At 27.6% G+C, this 24,101-nt stretch overlaps 2 protein-coding genes across 5 annotated transcripts in view; one reads left to right on the forward strand and one right to left on the reverse strand.

The window, feature by feature from the left end:
* LOC136982798 (zinc finger protein 423-like) overlaps positions 1 to 24,101 on the reverse strand; it is a 101,031-nt gene that overhangs the window by 67,941 nt on the left and 8,989 nt on the right. The window lies entirely within an intron of this gene.
* The window catches only part of LOC136982804 (caspase activity and apoptosis inhibitor 1-like), a 145,759-nt gene that overhangs the window by 27,674 nt on the left and 93,984 nt on the right, over positions 1 to 24,101 (forward strand). Inside the window, exons 1-2 of one of the 4 annotated variants that reach the window (XM_067279329.1) lie at positions 1,091 to 1,219; positions 21,307 to 21,354. The gene's annotated coding sequence lies outside the window, so the exon portion shown is untranslated. Of the gene's footprint in view, positions 1 to 1,090; positions 1,220 to 13,456; positions 13,546 to 21,306; positions 21,355 to 22,215; positions 22,237 to 24,101 lie in introns of those variants that run through there. The other 3 variants (XM_067279328.1, XM_067279327.1, XM_067279331.1) reach the window with 3 other exon arrangements.

The following is a 24,101-nucleotide window of genomic DNA, read 5'->3' on the forward strand; positions in this document are numbered from 1 at the left end:
CACGAAAATACATTCAATTTTAGATTAATTATGGACAGCAATCAGATGTAGGCCTATACGGAGTACGTTTATAAGTACTGTAACTTGTTTTTATGAGAGGCTCTGTTGGGAGTTCGGAGACCTAGAGGCCTTATTATATCCTGGATCCGCAATTTATATCATCATTCATTTTTGTGGTTCGCTTAATCTCAGAGCAGGACGAATGTAATATTAATGTGAGATCGTCTCTGCTAATAATTAAAACAATTTAGATACTCTACAATTGTTTTTAAATTATGACTGCTAACACGAATATCTGCATATATACACAATGGATGGATGATATTGAATTGGCTTCGTGTCGAAATTTGAAGTTTTATATGCTATGTCACGAAAATAAAGAATAAAGTGGTTACACTTATGCCTATTAGAAAGATTGAGAAAATGGTGACTATAAAGAAAGAATTAGAATACTGATTCCGTGTTTTTATAGATCCGTCGTCAAATGAAATACACTAAAACCTGTGTAAACCGGAATCTCTCGGTACCGAATATAACAAAAAAATCGTATCGTTCCGAAGAATTCTTTCCGTTTGGACAGGTTTTACTGTATAACTTGATATTGAAAGAACATATTTTCTATGGAAAAGGTAACGGAAGTGAAACTTTAGCGCTTTTATTAAATGATCACAGATACTGTAAATTCGTATTATTAATAATTCGATATTTATCAAACATTAAAGTCAAGTTTTATTAGCCTGGATTTCATATTAACCTAAATATGACTATAGAAAATTCTTATTTGCACATGGCTTCCATTTAAAACATACTTTATCATATTGATAGGTTAGATGGATTGATTTCCCATTTAACTAATTAAATTAGCCGAACTGAAATAAACTTTATACCAAAAGAACATTAATATGATTCAATACATATATTTTTTAATCATATTAATCGATTAATCTAAAGACCTAAAAATACACTTAATTCAATTATGCTGGATACCATCAATTAAAAAAAGTATTCAAATGCAAAATTCTAATATATTACTCTGAAATAATTTCCTATTAATTTTTCCCTGTTCTTATCGCTAGGTCGAATCGTTTTAAAACTTCCTTTTCTGTAATGAGGGTGTGGTCCAAACGTAAATCTCGTCTTCTATCTTACTCATTACCATATTTTTTGATGATTATAGATTTTGTAAGCATGACTATGACGCCTGTTGGAGTCGTTAGAGGTCAGTGAATTATTTTAAAAAGGAAACCTCGTTAAAAGTTCCGTTTCTGTAGGTCAAAGTATTATGTTGTTATTATTATTACTTTACTATTATTATTATTTTAAATTCAGGATTAATTGTAACAGAGGGAGCCACAAAACGGTCTTTTCTTATTAATCGATGGGTTGAATGGCCGAGGTGTTAGCAGATAAAATTCATTTTTATATGAAAAAATTTTCCAGAAAATATTTTGTCGTACAGGATTTATCGCGTAACTGTTAATTAATTTATAAGTTTTTAAATGATATATACAATTCACGTGTACTTGCCAGCTTAATCTATAATCATTTCTTTTGGTCAAGGCCAAGATCGTTGATGTTTGAAGTGCGTTTGAATTTGTATTGTTTTTGTCTAGTGGGTGTATACGCAATGAAATTTTCACTTAATTTTGATACAATTGTTTTTAACTTACTAATAAATTAATTCTTCATTAAGGGTTATTTCAATCGAAATACATTTTTTATCTATATTAATTGTAAGATGTTATGTTATTTTTAAGGCGACTTAAAAAACGCAGAGCATAAAAATATTAATTTCAATAAAATTCCATTTATCGGAGTATTTCTATTTTTATTTTTTCTTCGGGAAAAACAAAATAAAATCTATATGAGATCTACTGTTGCTGCTTAACAAATCTAGGACACCTGCGATTTTTTTTCCTCAACGTCGAAAGCTTTCAAAGTGTTGTTTCAAAAAATGGAAGCTGCAAAAAACCGTTTTATGAAATACGGATCGATGAGCCATATTCATAGTAATACAATTTACTCCGGGCACAATATTGAATTAGATTATTAACAAGAATTACTTATTCTTCAAGATCTTTCAAGTTAATTGTGCTATATCTTACGAATTAAGTTAAGGAGGCAATATAGATTTTACAAAAATGTGTGTAAAACTTGTTCAGTATAATTTGACTACAATACTTGTTAGAATATTATTGCTTTCTAACCGATTTGATTTACACCCAAAAATCAATTAAAAAATTTTTTTAAAGAAATAAATATTTAAAATGTATCAGAAAAGGAAAAAAAACTTTTAGGTAGAAAATATATTTTTGTTGGAAGCCTGATCTCGGAAATTTAATTTGTTTCGGTTTTAACCGCTGTTGCGAATTCCCACGGTCAACTGTATGAGATACGAACAAAAATTTAGAAACTAACTTCATTAATAGACCAGAAAATACTAAAGGGAATATATTTGCACTGAAAAATAGAATCTTGTTACATGAATATGAAAATAATCAGGATAGTTTGCTTCATATAATGAAATCCTCTTGCTAATGTTGTTAATGTAAGTTTAAATTATATCTAAAAAGTTCTAAAAATTGAAAAAAAAGAAAAATGTAATTTAATAAAATTTTCAAAATACCAAGAGATATTAGAAATAAATTTTCTGTAAAATTTTTTCTTGCGTCATTGTTAGATTATTTACAAATGTTTACCCGAAATAAATACGCTATATTCGGTATTTTTGAAATAGTTTTAGTATTTAATTTGTTCGATTTAATATTTGAAAATATACATTTACCCTATAAAGATGAATACGTAATAAAAATGATAAAAAAATAAATGTAAAATAAGCCTGCCAAATAGCTGCAGAAGAGAGCCTGACGTCAGGGTCTCTTGTGCGACTATAAATTTAGATTTTTGGTTCGAATTTGGTTCAGATTCCCAAAATTTATCATGATTAGTACGAATTTGGGTAACGATCACAAAGTCTTAACGAATACCAGCCGATTCCAGTGCGGATCAGGTTCATCAAAGATTGACACACTGCGACCGGCAGTGTAGCCTACAGTGTGCAAGCACATCTTGTTCACTATTAATTAATCGTATTTAAAAATACGTGAAAAGTCAGCTTAGCTTTAAACGTCAATTGAAATCACTGTTATTTAATTGAATAGCCGCGCTTATACAGTAAAACGGAAACCTGCCAAGCCGGAAAAAATATCCTGTGCCTGCTAGTCCGGTTTACACATGTTTTACTGTATATAAAAACTCCGAGTCTCCTATATAATATATATAGGAATTGAAGTTAGACACACTATCACGGATACTCATTTTAGCTCTCCCATTCCCCGATTTAGTTGACCCTGTTTGCAGGTCAGATTAGCCCAGTAGTTTTCAATCGGGGTGCCGCTAAATGTAGGTGCTGAGCAGCGACATAACACTTACATGTATTACTAAAAGTACGAAAAGCTCAATAACTTTGATAAAGTAGTAATGGTACCGCAAGAAAAAAATTACCAAGTTGGGGTGCCGCTATTAAAAGGTTGAAAGACACTAGCATGGCCTGTAATGGACAAAAGTGAGGTCGGCTGTATCACTAGATTTCATTTTTTAGGAGTAAGTTGACGTTTCGGGTAAGAAATCGAAATTTAAATTTATAAATTTCTACGAATTAATTGTTTTGGAGAGAAGTTAAATGAAATATTTCTGTCAATCAATTAATAATTATGGATGATATCATCGTAAGTATTATTAATTGTAAAGTAAATAAATGACTGAACTATCCTTGCTTTTATCATTATTGTACGAATATTTATTATGATTTGAATGGCAATATTAATGGAATAAACGATCCTTGAATATATTTAAATAACTAACTAATATCAAATATTCAGTAATTGACTAGCTAATAATAATAAAGGGATTATAACTATTCTCTATTTTAACATTTTTAAAGTAAGGCTTTAATATAAAATAGTAAGTAGCCAATTATTGTCGACAGTAGCTTAACGTAAATATTTAAAAAATTTCCTGGTAAAATAAATGTGTCTAAATTCTAATAGTAACAATTAAAATTCATTTAGATCTATTTAAATATTTTAAACAAAAAGTTACTCTTTTAATTTATAAAATGAATATATTATTCAAATTAATGGTCGAAATTTAAAATGTACACCCATTTTTATCCAGTTCCTTTTCATTTCAAATCGTTTTTATTAATATAAATTATAGTATTTTGACGTGACACGAAAATTTAAACAGATAGAAAGACCAGAAGGCTTTTTTCAGATTCCTATTAGAAAAAAATGAGTATTTTGTAAAGACGATATTCTCGATTTCCTATCATCAGAAATTAAAATTAAATATTTTAATATACACAGATATAATCATACATTTTTAGAATAATTTGACAATATTCTTCCTAATTTTCGAGTCAGAATTAAAATATATTTGATATGTTTCAAAAAATTAATAATAATTGTTTCCGAATATGTTTTTTGATTGAGTAAATCTAAAAAAACAAATTAGAATTTAAGAAAAGAATCACCAATACAGACATTTAGCGTTTAAATTCGGAATTTAATTTTAAAAAGTCGTCAAGAATCATTAGAGAAAAATCTAGCGAAGAGAAATGTTTCTTTGAATACATCGAATGCAATAATTTTAACGCATTCAAAAAATCGAGATACAATGATTTTTTTGGGAAGTCTCAGACGAAGACCAAGTCAAAATGTAGTTATCCCCAAATATCGGATTTACATCGGGTTATTTTAGGTGAGAATATTGGATAATCGCGACCGAAATGTCTTCGTTGGATATCAGTGAGATTGAGACCTTACTGTGGCTTCTTGATCCACGTAAATAAGAAAAATATACCTTCTTTCCGTAAACAGATTATTTAATCTAGAGAATTAGTCATTTAGAGTCAGTTAAGAATTATTCTTTAAGTCTTACGTAGAATTTGTAGACGAGTTTTATGTAGACGTTAATTGTATTTGAATCGAATATATCAACGCATGTACAGTATTGTATACGTACAGTACACACTTTAGAAGGGGGAAAAACTAAGTTTATATAATCTATAAATACTACATATAGGATCTTTTAAATAAATAACAAATTTTGCTTTTGTTTAGTTAGCTTACAATTTTTAATTTCCGCTAATTCAGTATTTTGCGATAATTTTCAGATTGAAATGTTTTGTTACATCTAAAATTTTGACAAATTTTTAACCTGCTTATAAACTCGTATCTTAAAAGAAATGTATGACAGGTGTAGACTATATTTAGTTTCAAAAAGAAATGTTTCTATCCTAGACAAAAATTTAAGTTCAATTAGAACATATTTTTCTCAGCGTACGTTTAGATCTCAAGTAAATTGTATCAGTATGTGTAATTCGTTGAAAAAGTTTTCGAATCAATTAAACGACTTTAGATCAGTCAGTACTTTGATTTAATTAAATTGCCAACTACAGTTTCTATCATTATATAGATGATCTAAAATAAGTTTTGCCCACCCGTGGTCGCGTAGATAAAATAACTGAACACTGATAGTTAGTCGTGGGTTCACGCCTGAAGAATGGGTTGGCCACGTGGTGTTTTCACGAGTCTAACATTCTGAGTAGGGACTAGTTTCCCCATAGAAAGTCTTCTCGGAGGCACACCCCCTTGGCAGATCGCCCATGTGTTGCGTTGCCGTATCCCACCAAACCAAACCAAACCTAAAATAATTTTTTATAAATTATATGTTTGATATCTTCTTACAGCTAAAGATCATCGTTATACGATTTAAAAAGAAAACTTTTGGCTTCAGATACTGTTGTAACTGAAATCGAAAAGAAACAATTTGTGAAAGTGTAAACTTATTTGGTTTTTTTTCTATTTTAGCACTGTATTGAAAACACCATTTTAATTTACAATAATTTCTTCACTCATAATAAGTTAAGATTGTTTACATTTTTTTTTTCTGAATAAAGATAATACTGTATTTGTAAAAATCATCTTGTTTATGAAAGCGATGTCTTTTTTTCGAGAAAAAGAGGGACTATAGCTGCACTACAGAATTCACATGGGTGTCGGCAGAAAATTTTCCAGGGAAGCAAAGCTTCGAAACAAATAATTAAATAAATAAAAAATCTATTGATGTAACTTTTGGGGGGGTTTTTTCAAAAGTAGATTATAGAATACAATATTGCATCAAAGCGTCCTATTGTCGAGGGTGTAAAGTTGCATATCTCAATCACTTTTACTATTCGAGTTTCAGAAGTTTTTATTTTTCGCAGGCAAATGGGGCGCTTGCTTCTCCCCGGGATTGAGTAAAAATTGACTAACAGTATATTCCAGGGGTGGGCAAGCAAGAGTTCAGTGGGAGCCGAAATGTAGGTTTTGCAAAATGCATGGGAGCCGCAGTTCTGTACTGTCGTGGCGGATAGTGTGGGAAGGCGCACGATTTCATTATATAATATAAATATAATATAAAACAAATATTGAATTTTTTTAATAAACATATTTTCACAAAATTATAAAAATAAAATTGTAAAAATAATAATAAAAAACAGAAATTAACACTTTCAGCAAGAGCCGCATGTAACTCAAAAAGAGCCGCATTTGCCCATTCCTGGTATATTCTATTGAATAAATCGTTTTTAGAACATGTAACTTCGATATTTGAAATTAAATATAAAAATTATTTATTTTTCGTTAAATAACTTTATTTTCAAAAACTTAGTTATTTAATAAAAAATTAGTCTCAAATTTTATACTGAAATGAATCATAAGTTTTTACTTAATTAGTAAAGAACTGATATATTTTCGAACATTGAATATTATTCTCAATGTAAAAAAATTTACGAGACAAAAATTATAATTAATATCTCTAATAAATAATGTAGAATATACAGTATTATTAGAAGTTGATATGATTACGATAATGAATATAGAATAGCCATAAAATATATTCATTTCAGCATTAATTAATAATTTCATATTGTGGACATTAATTATATGTCTTATCCTTTCAAAAATAAATTTAGATTTTCAATAAAACTTTCAATATTGAAATTTTTATATCTTTCTAAACAATTATAATGAGGGAAAATATTATGAACATAAAGAGAAAAGTAAGTTAATTAAAGATTAGAATCCCCATCGTAGTTTTTATTGAAGTTTGCTGTACTTAACGCTAAACATTATCACAATATTTTCCTATTTAAATTTCAGATAATAATTTTTTAATTTTAAACTAATCTTAAATAATAATCTTTCGTCTCACAAGTCAGAATTGCAAAGTAGTATAGCGCATAACATGACATAACGAGCTTGCACCTCAACACCAGTAATTTCATTTTAAAATCTCAATTTGAAATCGTGTATTAAGAACAAATTAAATTGTATAAGTATAATGAAAGATTTTCGGATGACCATTAATACTAAACTTAGCTTATCTTAAACGTGAAATAATTTATTTATCAATATCGAAGTTGTTGGTACACTCTAATAAATTTTGATGTCACATAATCCAATGACTCAAGTTTTCTTTAAACTCATTGCATTTCAGCGATTGGCAGTTTATTAATTATGTGTATATAATCAATTCAACATATAGCATATGAAGAGTTCTATTAAAATATCTACATCGCTTCTATAAACTTGAACTTTTATGGCATAAAGGAATCTAGTCATAAAACGACTCACTTCACGTTGTAACGATACAAAAACTTCTTAAAATGATGATAATAGCTACAACTAACTATATTATGTTTAAGTTTATTTGAAATTATCTATGCTTAATCGTTCGTGATCATTTTATAATACAGTATATGCAGAACTGAAACAGAAAGAATTCCAATTATTTGATTAGTTGAACTGAAATTTTAGTATATATTGGCTATTTTAATAATAATTGTTCCATATTCCGTTAGTAAAAAAAGACAATAAAATCAAATTTGTTAACTTTTGAATAAATTTTTAAATAATTAACTTTAATTTAGGCTTCCAAAATATCTTATCATTATTATTTCATATATTGTATAACTTTTTATGTAGTTATACAATACTGAAATTAAAAATTTGACGAGTTAATTAATATATTATATCAACCAATAGTATGATATTGGTTTTAAACTAGCAATGACATATTAAGATAGACTTTATTAAAAAAAAACTATAAATTTGTTAAAGTATTTTTATTATCTAAATATTAGTACAAAGATTCACCAATGTACTATATGTTTATACAAATCACGCAGTAAATCATGCTTTATATTTTGTTCACATTTAGGCCTAAATAATGAATGTTCATATTCAGATTCTTAAAATATGAGAGCAGATAGTTATAACCTTTGATTCTTATAATAAATCTAATCATATTTGAAACTTTAAATGATAAATTCATAACAAGGAACAGAAACAAAGCAGAAAAATTTACAAAAATTAGGTGTTGATTATACATAAAGAAAAGCAAAGACCAACAAAAATTATACCCTATATCGCGTAGTGACTATATCAAGAGTCCACTTCAGTTTATCAGAGATTTGCTATTTCGAAAGTAGCTTTGCTTCATGGATATCTGAATGCTTAATAATGCTTTTTTTTTGTACATAGACCATCACGTATATAATAATGACATCGAAGAACGATTAAAATTCATAACAATACGTTATAATCATAAATTATAATGAAACTTTCCACAGTCAACAATTAGAAATCTTCCATATAGAATACATTAATTTGTCGCGATAATTTGAATTTTTAAATGTATTCGTGAATGAAATACGAATAGCTGTTTAACGATCACTTATGAATTTATCGATCTTTAAAAATATACCCATGTTCATAAGCAATATATACGTTTAAAAAAGTCCAAACTATTAAATTTCCAAACGAATTGATCACGAAGACTAAATCGATCATCATATCAACTTTGAGTGAACTGTTAAATAACTTCAATTCTAGATGTAAATTTTGTATAGCGGGCAGTAGAAAAAGTACACAACTAATTTAGCATGTTTTCGATTATCGATTATTATGTAAACGAACAAGTTTTTTAAATTAATTTTTATATATATATATAAGACTTTTTGTCCATAGCTCAGGATGCTTACTCGATCAAGTTTTTATTTATTTTCATTTTATAAATCTGCTGCTCAAAACTAATTATTTGCTTTTTTTAAAAAACACTTTTTTAGATATTAGTGATTTAAAATAGTTTATACAATAGAGTTAAATCTATTTAAAAATCTTAGAAATAAGAATAATTTTTACATATTCAAATATATATATATCGTGTTAAGTATATTAGCACAAACCAGATTTTATATGACTAATAAATCTGCAGTTTCATCTACTTATCAATACAAGTTACCACCTGTCAGAGTCAATTTTGCCAATGATAATGATTCAATATGGTTATATTAATCATTATTAATCTGATCAGAAATAAAGTAATTCCAAAATATCGAGGTATGTGTTTCATTAACGATAAACATCTGTTTATTAAACTAGAATAAATTAATAATTTAATGCGAACGTTGATTAGACAGTTTATTTGGTATGGAATAAAATGTCAAAAGAATTTATTTCATGTTTACTCTTTATCTTGTCGAGTTTTACCTTATTGATTTTGTGAAACAGAATTTGGGTTATAATAAACGTTACAAAATTACTTTTAAATACTTGTGAGAAATTTTGAAGAATTAACTTCTATCGAATGAATTGCTCTAAAATAAAGCTTTATCATTATTTTTTTTAAAATCGGATTTCATTCTCTAAAGTTTACAATTTACCACAATTCTACTTGTTCACAAGAAAAATCTGACTGGTGCGAAATTAGTGTGGATTGCTCTGAACCCTGAATTTGTAGAAGAACGGTGTGGTTTAAGTTTAGTCCTAGCTTTTACGTAAGTTAAACAGCCTATATTTTCTATTGAGAAAATCTCCCCAGAATTTATAACTTATATTCATCTCGAGTCGATCAACGGCGAATCCATGGGCTGTATACAACAACTTCAATAGGGGATAGCCCCTATTGAAAACAAACGTTGTTTTTAAAAACATTTAATCGGTCCAGCCGTAATACGATCGTCTTCTTACACGTTAATTAAAAGCACTTATAATTCAAATATTTTTAATTTTTGAGTTAGTCCCTTTCACTTTGGGTTGTTCTCGATCCGCCACTCGAATCGAGTTATTGAAATTTTATTAGGCCTATTCACCAACATGAAAAAAGTTTATCTGTACAGTACAGGTATAAACTTTATAAATATGCAGTTGTTAAGATATTTATGAATTGGAATTTTAAGAATGTTCTGATAATTTTTGGTTAAAAATGGTTCGTTTGTAACAATTGTAAAATAAAATATTCAATACAGAGAAGCTATCACTATGTTCTCGAGTAATGTAGATGAATGAAAATACTAAATACATCATATGCTCCTTATCTGTCTTGTAATGATTTGAATTCTACTCAGTACTGCTAGTTTTTTTTTTTACTACAGAATCAAGCCTGATCTCCCTTGTGATGATTCAAGCCACACCGAATCTCTGTTTGTTACAGCTAAACGAATTTAATGCATTCGGTGAATTTTCCGATGATGTCGAAACTTTTCTATTGTCGTATAGAACTTTGAGTTTGAATCTTCTCTAATTTTTGTATTTTTTTTTAATCCTGTCGGATTTCCCTGTCGTTTATTCTTGTCGGTCGCTTCCTCATATAATGGATGAGGGATTAAACCTGAAGGATCGGAATCGTCTGTTAGATTCCAGTCCGATCCTTCGCATTGGAGTCGACTAGCAGAAAATAATAAAAATGAACTGATATGTCTAAAATCGCGATGAATTCGGACCCGAATTCTTGCGGCGATAAGAAACCTTTATTATGCAGTGCGTGATCAAATTGACAACTAAATCTAAATAGCTGTAGTTACGTGAAAAGAGCTTAAAATTCCGAAATCACTAACACAAATACATGATTGTGTAACTTTTAACACTTATAACATCGCCTATTAAATTAAATTATATAAATTAGTGGCGCGTTATAACTTCACGGGGCCCATGCAGATTTGAATTAGAGGGTTCCATGTACAGAGTTGACTACAAACATTTTTCTTCGGAGGAAATTTTGAGGGGAATCTCAGGGTACCCTCGTTCGTTAATTCAACCTCTTCACTGTGCCAGTGCACCCTGCGCCTCTCTACACCGGTAATATAGGACCCCAGATATGGCACCAAATTTAAATTTCGATATTCTTACTACAATAATGAGTTGATAAAAGATTGGTTTGGGGTTCTTGTTGTTGGGGGCCCCGGGAAATTGCCCTTTTTACCCATAGGATAACGCTCCTCTGTATAAAATTCAATTAGAACTGTAATATTAATAGCTAAAATTGAAAATAATTTATGAACATATTTGATATTCAATTTATATCAATATTAATAGTGCGATTACAAGAAATGGCGATTATCTATAATATTTAGATAACCTGTTTATAAAATATTGACGATTTATTATTATGTATTTTCCAATACAGCAATTAAAAGTTCAGTTTCGTAAATGTTTTTTATTTTGAAATATTTAAGTGCATCCAAATTATTAAAGTTAGGATATCTTGTTAAAAGCAATGATTAAAAAAGATAAAATTCTGTATTATCAATACGTACAGCTTACTTTTTATACTCGTTAAACTTATTTCTTTTGTCATTTAACTTTACATATTCTTGTTAATTAAATATAGTCCACTAGAGTGACTAGGTCATATCTACAGATCTCATCTATTAATGTTCGGATTAATTTCGTTCGAAAAATATTCAGGCCTTGCAAATTTCGTCGAAAGTCTGGATGCATTTTCGATGAAATGTGCAAGGGCATTCAATTGAAATAGTTCCTAAATAATGTACGTACTTCAAGCAATCTATAGTTTAAAAATAATAAAAACATAACGTGCTGGCTGGCGTAAAAACTGTTTTACATAGTCGTAGATTTACTGTTTCATTCATGATTTATGATGTGTATTCTGTGTACTGCCGTGTTATAAGCAAATTCCTAAATTTCAAAAGGAAAGTTTTTTTTTTAATCATTACTTTGGTAAATTAAACAGAAATATGATTTAAAATCCGATACGTTATGATTGATTCTAATGCTTTCCCATATACATATGATGTAAATTGACACTGTAATAACAAAATCGTCTATTTCCTTAATCAGTTCTCAAACAGGAACAATAAATACAGTAAATCTGGAATGGGAACGATATGGCAAAGACCTGTAATTTATTTTACCATGTTAACACGCGTTTATTAAAAGAATTGTTTGTTTTGCAACACGAAACAAAACATTTTAATTATATAAGCATGCATAAAAAACTGACAAGTTAGTATGTCGTTTTATTTTTAAAATGATTCGAAGTAGTATAAAGTTCACAATGCTAATTGTCAAGTCAGTGTAGTCGATATCCTAAATATACATACTCATGTTTTTTTTAATATATTATTGCTTTTATGAAAATTAGGAAACAGATTTAATTTAATAAAACTATTACGTAAAAAATAGAATCGCAATTAGTACGACAAAAAATTTAAACTTTGTAACTAAAAGTACAGTACATTTATATAATGGAAGTAAATTATTCGATTTTCTATACAGGATTCATTAATTTACTTATTGTAGTCATCGCTGTTAGGCCAAAGAAGTAAAACTGTTATGTCCGAACACGCAAATAAAGTTCAATGCTTCGATATCGATATGTTTATTAAACAACGTGCATATATGTATTTAATATATCATTTAATATATATTATACATACGAGTAAAAATGATAGAGTAATTCAATTGTTTATATATGTATTCAATATAACTTAACTTAAATGACAATAAAATTTTTAAATATTTTTTTAAATAATACGGTGGTATATTTTGAAATTTTATTGAATTTTTATCTGTCTAAATATCTTTATGATTCTTATGATCAAGTCTTTTAAAATTAATATTTAAGGGTGAAAATGCATTCTTTTTTTTAAATTGAAATCCGCACTACGTGCTTGTGTATTGCTCTACATTTGCTTCAATTTACAGTCATACATTTGATTTTGCTCTAGTTTGTATCGGAATTATAACACAACATACAAAAAAGATTAATTATCTACATTTACATCATAATATTTAAATATTTACTTTGAGTAAATAGATTATTTTCAATATGCAAAAGCTTAAAATAAACCGACCTAAAAGTGAAAATGAACATTTTTGGTTCAAAATCCAATCTAAAAAAAAAAAAAAAAAAAAAAGATTGATTGTGAATGGACGAAAGTAGTAATATCTTTTCATTTAGTCTCGAAAGTTTTATAACAGCAACCAGCTTACTTTTTCAAATTAATAAAAACTGAACGTAAAGTTTTTATATTTATTGAAATAAAAAGAAAATGAAAATAATACCGATTACCATGATCTTTGTTAATTCTTTGCAATCGATCTTTCAGATACAAAAGAGGGATTAACTCACTAAAAACTAAAAAAGAGAAGAACGAAACCTGTCGCTGGAAGACTGAATAGAATTTTTCCAATTGACGTAAATAACATAAATTGTAATTTTTAATGTTTGTTGTGTGTTTCTTGATGAAAATGTCAGATTATATCTTACTTTTCTCGCGAGACAATGTACAGTGTACACTATATCAGCTAGACGGCCTGCTTCAATTTGTTTATTATGGACGGTCTTGACTAGTAGTAAGGTCGGTCAACGGGGTGAGGGAACGAGAACGATATTTATAAGAATAAAATGAAAAAATATTAGAAGAATTTAGTTCGGCTCGAATTCGAATTATTGTGTTTCTCGATGTAAGGAAAGTTCATATGGCCATAATATATTGGACTAAAAATAAAAGGTCTATAAATAAAATAATTTTAAAACTAAAAACCTTAATAGATATCGTAAAAATATAAATTCTAACGAAGTTATTTTTAAAAACTTTTAGGTTTTTTACGTCTTTATACTCTTTCGTACGGATATATAGAAATTTAAAAATCAAACAACAATAACGATAATATAAATATGTATAAACTTGTACGGTGGAAATGTTTTCGAATCACACAGAAACGTTAGTCTTTCCAAATTAAAAACTGCGAAACTAAAGTCGAGCTTGAAAAATATCTCGAACCTTTCTTCAATTTATTTTTGAGATATAAAGGATTAATAAGATAGATATAAAGAAAATAGGCTAGATTATCTCTGAAAATTACTAAGGTTCCTATTAAAAACTAGATCCATGCCATTGTATTGTGAACTGGGAATGCCAGCTTTTCCCTTTCTAACGTGTTAACAGCCTTTCCCATTCATTCTGCTTTCACTAGGTACGAGAGTAAAGGCCATCGGAGATAACACGTTCTGACCTTTTAATGCCAATTTGTTGATGTACTATAATTGTCGACTTAGAGCTTTCATTACGTCGTTTGTAAACGATCTTCGTACAAAAATTCAGTTTTTTTTTTCTTTCAATTTTTAAGTGTTGTGGCGTTATAAATTTTTATAAAGTGCTAACTGCAGATTATATTTTTTTAAATGTATTTATATTTTTAAATCACAAATCCTTTATTTCAGTTCTTGTAAATAAAAATGAATAAAAGAAAATATTATTACTATTTTAAATTTATATCTTTATTGGATAAAAATTAATTTCGTTTGGCATGCAACAGCGATGAATAGATTTTAAATAGTAAATATTTGCATTGTAGCCATACAAAAATCGCCGTCAAAAATATATTCAACTAGACATTTTCTTTTAAAAATCTTTTCGAGTTAGAAGTTTACCTGTATCAATTGGCTAAAGTTTTACTTGATAGTAGTAGTCTCCGGGCGAAAAGCTTTCAAAGATCGAGATTGAGAGTAATTGGCCATAGCTTGCCGAAAATTGCTGATCTCAAGACTTTACAAGACAAAAAAAGTGATGGTTCTCTTTTTTATGTTAATGTTTTTCTCTCTAGTCTTATATTTTCGATCGTAATAATTATCTATAACTTACATATAATTAATATTCTCTATGGGAATTACGCGTATAAATTTGCATTTATGATTTGATATATATAATTTTTCTAATTATAATTTATAGCATCATTACTTAAAACTTAAATTTATAATAGAATATTCAATATATTTTTGCAGTGTTTTTTTTATCATCAAAAATAAATGAATAGACTGAATAATTTCTCGAAGTAATAAAATTAAATTTTAATTCCTTTTTATGTAATAATGAATACAATTTCTATATTAGCATTTAACTTAAATTTTAGAATCTGATATGAAGGGAAAAAGTTTAAAATATCATTGAAATTCTACCGGCGTTGAACTGGTAATAAAAAGTTAATGGCGAAAAGTTATTGGATTGTATAGAGATTAATAGGATTCTAACAAAACAATTGAGTATGTTATTGGACAAGGCAGAAGCAGTCAAATACGGGAATGAAACAACAAAATCCTCTATACTATTGGACTAGAAATGGACAGCACCAAGACTGAGAACGGGAGACATCAGGAAATCTTATAAAATAGCATTTAGTTAAAGTAAATTGCTTTCAACAGTTTCTGACTTATTAGTTTTAAATTTTTGTTTTACTCTATTTGAAAATATTAAATGTAAAATATTTGTAATTGAATTAAATTAAATAAAAATTGAAAAATTGGTTATAGTAATGTTTCATTTTATATTATACATAAAATAAAAGTAATGTTTAAGGGTACAATTTATTATATTTAACTAAAATGACCATCTACAGTCCAAAAAATGAATTATTTTTATTTTTATAAAATTATATACAAAACAAAACTTTACATATGTGTGTATTTATTCGAAATTATATATATATTTTTTACATTTTAAAAATCATATCCATAAAGTGTTTTCTATAAGATTCAGAATGTTTAATGTTTGACTTTTATTAAAGCTCTCTGCGTTTTCTCCATTATGTAATATTTGTATGGTCTTTGTTAGTTTATAATTTTAATTTATTATTACAGTAATAAGTGATTAATTAAAAATACAATAATTATAGTAGCTCCGTGTATACTTTAAAATTTATTATTCGTTATCTGTTCAGCGCTTTTAATTAACTAACAAGTTAACATTTGAAAGCGAATTTGCAGTAATATATAAATTAATCTTTATAACCTTTTGTATATTACTGAATGTAATTTGATTTTAAAACGTTTTTAATTTATCACGTAAAATTGTCCCGCACGAACTGATGCAAATTAAAAAGTAAAAATGCGATCAATATTAATTGATCACTAGTTCTTAAAAAATGTCCATTCAAAATAATTTAATAATTTAAGCGAGTAGTTTATTTAATTTTCAAATTTCCTATATTGATCAATAAAACTTAAGTAAATTTGTTATACAGTCAACTCACAATAACTAGAAGCTAAGAGTTGAATGGAAAGAAACTGGTTGAAAGAGGAAATAGTGAATTTTAAAATCTTTGTCAAAAAAGTTATCGAGTTAAAGAAATTCTAATTAAATATTCTAATACTGTATCAAAAATTAATGCTCCAGGCAGAGATTCTCATAGATAGAAAAGCTCAAGGGAATTTCAACTTATAGCTAGCTACCTTTCTATTCATCAGTGCATTTAGCCAGATATTTCAAGTACCAAAATATAAGAATTTAACCCTAAAATTTATAAGTATCAGAATATTATCTATTAAGATTCAACATTGAAGATTATATATGTATAAATTAATTTGTAATATTCAATTATATACTTATTTACATCGATATCTGCTGTATTTGTATATTATTTCACTAACAATACTTTATAACCATTATATTTCTTTGTATACAGTTAGTAGTCTACTTAATTACCAAACAATTATATTTACTGTACAATAAGTTTATATATGACAGGGTAAATGTAATTATTTAGAAAACACAGCATAGCTTGAAGCTTAAAATGTATTAAAAGAACTTATAAAATTCATTTCTTGTAATGGCCTATATATTGTTAATTTGTTTCATATTTTGTATCTTTTACCAATATATTTATTCATTTTTCGTATTTTAAAATTATCATAAACAAATTAAAAACTGCATAAAATCATTTATAGATCAGCAGCATAATTTATTATCTAGAAATAAATTGCTACATTTATTTTTCTTTTGTGTTTGTGTATCCCCGTAGTCTACATAGTTTTGTCTGTCGGAGAAAGTAAGCGTTAATTTTTTATTAATAAAAATTACTACTACTAATAAATTAATATCTATTTTAACCCCAGAAGGACTCTTATGGCAAATCGGTGGTTTGCTACTTGACTAGAATATCATTTAGCCTGCGTGCTTGAATATCTACTATTCAAAGAGGATCACACGTTCGATTGCTATTATTATCTCTTTTTTTTTTTTTTGTTCTGTCTCTAGCGATAAGATTAAAAAGTCAAGTTTGTTATTGGGTATGTCTTAATATAATCGCAGAAACTGTAATAGATAGAAAATAATCTTAGCTAATTTTCAATAACTTTTATTTGTGTGGCTTTTTTTTATTTATTTATCAAACTAAAATTTGATTTTTGAATACGTTTTAGAAAGTATTTGACTGAATTCGCTTTTGAAAAACTTATTTTTTCATTTTCTGTAAAATAAGTTAATAAAAAGGTAATAAAATGTAGTTGATAGATGGATAAAAAGTTCGATTTTTCCTTTTAAAGGAATAAATCTCCATCATTCTGTGATAGACGGTAAAAATTTATTAACGCTTCTGTAATCATTCTAACTAACATTACGAAAATCGTGAAATTATATTTTGAATATTTATATTGGCTTAGTTTCTCTATATAATTATTCAAAATAAAATATTCATTTCACACTAAACTTAAGATTTATTGTCCAATTTTGATATTAATTTTATCATCGTAAATGGACGGTAAGTATATTATGATACAAGGATTTGCGCAATCGAGATTTTAATTTTTAAAATGTTTTACGGCATTTAAATTAAAAATCTATATAATTAAAATTCCGAATTAAAAATTTAAACTACCATAATTAAAAGTATTTTAAAAATTAGTTTTTCAAATTATGAACTCGAATTTTCATTCTAGTAACGTGTAAAAACTGTAGTTTGTTATTGTAGAAAATTTTTATCATCGTTAAAGTGATGCCACTTTATAGAAAAAAACGAAATGATTTTTAATTTATTAATATTTAATTTTCTTTAATATTTATTAATTTAATAGGATGAATTTATAACGGTATCTTAAATTTATACTTAATCAGCGCTTATGATTAGGGAAAAAATGGGAGACGACCTCAATTAAACAGTCAAAAATTATATAAAATATACTATGCGATAAATAATTTGGCTTCTTCTCACTTAGATATTTATGTCTATAATTGTTTTAAATGCCGTTTTGCCAATGAAAGTAACAAACAGATTACAGTTGTGAACATAGTCATCTCAGCGTGAATATTAAAATTGGTAATTTTCAATTGAATAGAATATCTTCGGTAAATATTATCAATGATCATGCTCGAAGAAAAATATATGATAATAAGTAACAAATCAGAAATAGACTGATTAGGAATTCAAATAAACCGAAAAATTTTAGCAATATTTAATAAAATATATATTAATTTATATTTCTATTCAAATTTGAAGGCATAATTCTTATTGTGATTTAATTAACTTAGATTAAATTCATTAAATATTATTCCATTGACTATGTTAGAATTATTGTGATTTAGTTGCATACATGAAAATTTACCTGGCATATCAAGTGTTCAAAACTTAATCATTAATGAATAAAGAAAATTTATTGAAAAGGATGATCAACTTTAGTCTGTAGTTGAATATTACATTTTTTAGCAAAAAAAAAAAAACAAAAAATGTATTGTTTTTCAAATAGAATATTATGTTGTATTTACAAACAGTATTTATTACACAGTTATATCATTGTTTACAAATTACACTTCATATAATTATTGATATGTTAAGAAAATCTAAGACAAAATTTCGAGATGCTATCTTGTCTGAGAGTTACAAGTTTGTTGATATCATTGGTCTGATTGAACCATTTCGTTGGCAAACGTTCCTACAGGCTAAGTTTGTTTAAATATAAAAGATGAATAAATACTTAATGACCGCTATTAAGAATTAAGGGACCGAGCGGATAAATGCTATATTTGTATCCAAATCTCTGATTTATAATTGAATTTTACATGAATATAATAAAATCTTTAAATAAAAATAATGTTTAAGATTATATTCTACCGAGAGTTGCCGCAAAGTGTATTGATCTTGTTTATAATCTCCAATAACCTCGATCTTACAAAGCCTCTGGCTATATAAACCGCATATCATATCTGTCAAAATCATTGCATTCAGTTTTGATCATATTAGAGAACTGGAGACAATGTGCCGATTTTCAACAAACTGATTTTCTTTAACAGTTTCTAGATATAACAGAAGTTTCAACGAAATTTACTATAGTTTGGTTAGCACAGAAAACGCAGAATATGAAATAACAATAATGCGTGATGGAGAGGGAAAAAGTCCTTATATTGCCTTTACAATTCTCAAGTTATTTAATTCTACTAAATTAATGTAATTGTTTATAATGACATCGTTAGGCTATAAAAGGAAAAGAAACTAACTTTAATAACTACTATTTAACTTGATAATGATGAAATGACTCGATAAAATGTTTATGAATAATTGTTTATAAATATATCAAAATTTGAAATTGTTATACGACCAATACTTATATTTATTTTGATAAAATAGAACAAATACTTTGCACTTTCGCGATTTACAAAATTTTTAATATCATTGTTCTTTACAAAATGAACTCGGACAGATCTAATCCATAAATGCATCCATTTGTAGTGGAAATGCATTAATAAGTAATATGCTGACTGTCATTGATAAAATATATTAAAACATTTCTCATTAAACATTAGGCGGGAATAGATTTTTCCATTGGAGAAGAAAATTTCCCGCTGTGCCTGCTTTACATGTGTTTTTAATGCATACTCTATCTTGCCATCGAACATAGTTACAAGAACGTAAATAAGTTTCTTCAGACTGTATCAAAACCTAAAATATTAAAGGATTTTTAAAGGAAATATTCGCTATCAACGCATTTTTTTTATAGAATTCAAGTTGTCACTGCGTTTTTTTCGGAAATTTCGAACAACAAACTTTCAATTTTGTTTCTTCTTAAAGGAAAACCATAGTTTCATCAAATGTCAACTGTATCACAATTACGACTTTCCCGCTTTAATATTTATATTTTTAAGGAAACAGTAATACTAATTCTTAAATTTATGAATTAATATGAAATTATTTTATATTATATTATTATTTTTTTAAAACAAAATTTTAAATTAAAAATATATTTAATTTGTACGCAGAAAGCTAGTCTGAAAAGTTACAGCGTAACTTCTCTGATTTGATTTCGTAAAGATCGTGTTTTATATGGATTATTAAGCGCAAATATTTAGTGTTCGGACTTTTTTTATGCGAAAATTTACTGTACGGTGATTAGATGCGGTTACTTATGTGATAATTAAACATATATTTTTATCATCCCTACGTTGTTTAAAAATGCAACCTACTATATAAATAAATTTTGATCTGTCTGTAGAAATCTAATCTGAGTTACAATATATAATTATTAAGGTAAGATACAAGTGAGTATGTTGCATGGCAAGAAATGACAATCAGGTTGGATAGAATTTTAGTTTTTTAGTAGTTTTAATTGCAATATATATATATATATATATATATTATTACAGGCGATATATAAAAAGTAATAGATTAATACGAATAAATTTATGAAGCGAGTTTTACGTAATTTAAACTTGGATGTTGTCGAAAATTTAAAGTTCGAAATGTGTCGAAGGAGACAATTTACTCTGTAATCTTTAACGAAAGTAAGTGGCCTATCTGTTCCTGTTAGTAGTTAGTGTGTTTGTGCTATTTGGAATCGTTCACGTTAACAAGACTAGAAGAACGCTGTTACGTCATAGTACGTGTCAGATCAGATTTCTTTTTTACATTCTAATACATAGTGTATTTCTTTTCTTGGTCGATCCCATTCATCGATAACGAAGAAGGAATCAGTTGTGCGTGGGAGACGACATTCCTGTCGCTCTGTTGAATAATTCATGATAGTTAATGGATAGTTAAACGCTTGGTTCGCGACGCGGTTTTCTACTGTAATTAATTCTGTGTAAATGTCAGGGTTCAGCTATGAGGATGTTTCATATAATATTCTTTAAAGATTTTTTATAATTATAATTTTTGGCATATATTAAGAAAGTAATTTTGATTATTCTTTCAGGTTACTTTTGAGCTAACCTTTAAAGAGACGCTATCACTAGAATAAAAGGTAGGTTTATTTCCATAAAATAAGCTTAAATTTATCTGTAATTCTTGGTTTGTTCAATACGATAAGGATTAGCGGTATTTTAATTTAAGTAGATAGTTTTTAATTAATAACTGTGACAACTAATCATAGGGTAAAAAAATTAAGAGTTCTTTTTTCCCGTTCGAAGAGAGGAAACTTATCATTTTTTTCTGCTAAATAAAACGGATATTAATTGATCTGATTTTGTATTATTTTTTTTTTATAAATATTTATTCATCGAGCGTAACAATGGCAAAACTTATTTTGTAGGCATTCAAGCGTAAACTGTAATTTAGTATTAGGTATTTTGAATCTCGCCCTTGACATTTTAAAAATAATATGATAGATATGATTAAAATTATAATATAAAGTTTAAATATTTAAAAATAAATTTCCACATCTTAAAAAAGAAATATATTAAAGCCATAGGCAGGTTTTAAAACAAATTTTATCCGTAAACGGAAAAGTAAATTAACATAGTTAATAAATTATAAACTAGCAGTTATTTAAGTTAAGAAATTAATAAAAATGTATAATACATTCTCACTATATACGGTTATTTATTATTCATTATATTTCATTCATGTGCAGGTAAATTATAATAAAATTTGAACGTATATCTATGCATAAATAACAATTACAAATACGGTAAATGTAAGATCAGAACGTAAAACTATAAAATATTACATTGTAAAAATTAAAATTACGTAGTAAATTCTTATTCGTTTTGTATTAGAGTTCATATATACTGTATATATGAATTTTTTCCTATATATATTGACACGATTTATCTTTTATTTTAGAAGAATTTTTAAATGATTAAAAACGAAGACAAAATAAAATGTTATTTTCAATTTATGAAGCGTAAGTAGATGTTAATATCAATTTTATAACTACGGTCTACGAAAAGAAAAAGCAACCCAAACAATTTAAGTCGGTCAAGAATGGAGTTTTCAAGTTCAATTCGAAAACTATCCAGTTTTGGGACTTTTGCCAATTTGTTACTCTCCGGTTGGGGAAACTACAGCTTATACAATAACTATCATACTTTCTTTAAAAAAATAAAAATATTCGGATATCGGGAGTCTTTTTCATTCGTGACTCGAAGTCCAAATATTCACTTTATCACGATGCGACAACGATTTATAATCTCTGACGATTCTTCCTAACGAGGACAATAGGACAAGGTGCTACTAAGATGCTGTTTTACTTTCAATAAAATTAATGGGATTTACTAAAAACCGGTCGCAATACTTTCGAAATGTATGTAAAAAAAATTAGTCTCGATGATCTCTTATCGATCTCTCAATATTGATTTTTACGTATGGATTGCGAGGATTGTGAAGGGTTTTCGAGTCAAGGGGTCGAGAATCGTGAAGTCAAACGTCAATCATCCGGCCGTCACTTATCCGGAAGCAGTGGTTATCTGTCAACTGCTTTTCCGGAAAGTCAAACAAGCGTGTTATCTGAAACGATGGTCTACGCTGGACTTGGTGATTGGAATTCTAATGAACTTTCTAAATTAAAAAGTGATTTTCGTCTTAAAAGGCTCTCTGAATGGTGATCCCGAGAGGCGATAGATCTTTCTACGTATCCAAATATAGAGATTTATAATAAAGTATAGCAAGGATTTTTGTTTTCGTATCAAATACTAAAGGATTATTGTCGTATTTATACTTTAATTCAAATTTAGGATTTAAAGCACCGATGTTTGATAGCTATTTTTGAGAATTTCCACGTTAAATATGTAGATACAAATGAACGACGTCGTAAATTGAGTCACAGAAAGTACTTGCGCATAAATTTTAGATAAATTAAGCGATATTCCGATTGGATGCCTTTTTATTTTTACTACACCTACATCATAAATTAATATAAATTCATAATTTTCTGTACATAAAAAAATGTATCGATAAAATACCGGCTAATGAATTTAATCGACATTTTACCGATAGATTATTCTGTACCATTTCTGATCGAAATTACTTTCTGAAGTTAGTTCTGTATTATGCTTAAAATGACATCTTTAATTAAATAGCCCATGTGATAAAGCGATTCTATATTATTAGCTTATAAATGATGCATTTTCGGCTCTTAGCAAAAAATGAAGAAATAAAAAAAAGAATAATAAAACGCGTTAACATTTTTGTGTAGCTTAAATTAGATTTAGCTTTTTAAAAACAAAAAGAGTAATAACCCATTTGCACTGTTCATTTAACGGGACAACTTTAATCGAAATTAAAAGGTAAATATTTGATAATTTTCTCATTTCCTCCCCCTTTTTTTAAATAATATGGGCGTTAACAATTGCGACATGGACGAAGAAAATCTTTATCTCAACAAACGAACGTACTGTGTAGCGATAGAATAAGCAAAAAAAGAAAAAAAAAAGAAACCATCTGGATCTGATGAAGGCGAAAGAGTTCGGTGGTAGGAGTACTGTAATTGTAGACCTATAAACGGAGATTCGTCGCTTCTCGTTATCGCAAACTCAAGTGGCAGCAATTTGCCTGGATGTCTCGGGATTGCGATAACAGCTTGACACTGAAGCCTAATCAGTTTAGATCGGATGTCGTTTTTCACTACACCTGTGTTTGTTTCGTCGATTCTTTACGAAAAGAGCGACTACAAAGCGATAAATTTCGTTAATAATCTTTTGAATAAAACGTTAAAATATAAAATAGTGGTACTAACAATCACTACAAAAACGATTTTATCCACATTATTCG

This window comes from Centruroides vittatus, unplaced genomic scaffold, assembly GCF_030686945.1.
Source record: "Centruroides vittatus isolate TY-2023 unplaced genomic scaffold, ASM3068694v2 contig_863, whole genome shotgun sequence".
In the NCBI taxonomy this organism is placed as follows: domain Eukaryota; kingdom Metazoa; phylum Arthropoda; class Arachnida; order Scorpiones; family Buthidae; genus Centruroides; species Centruroides vittatus.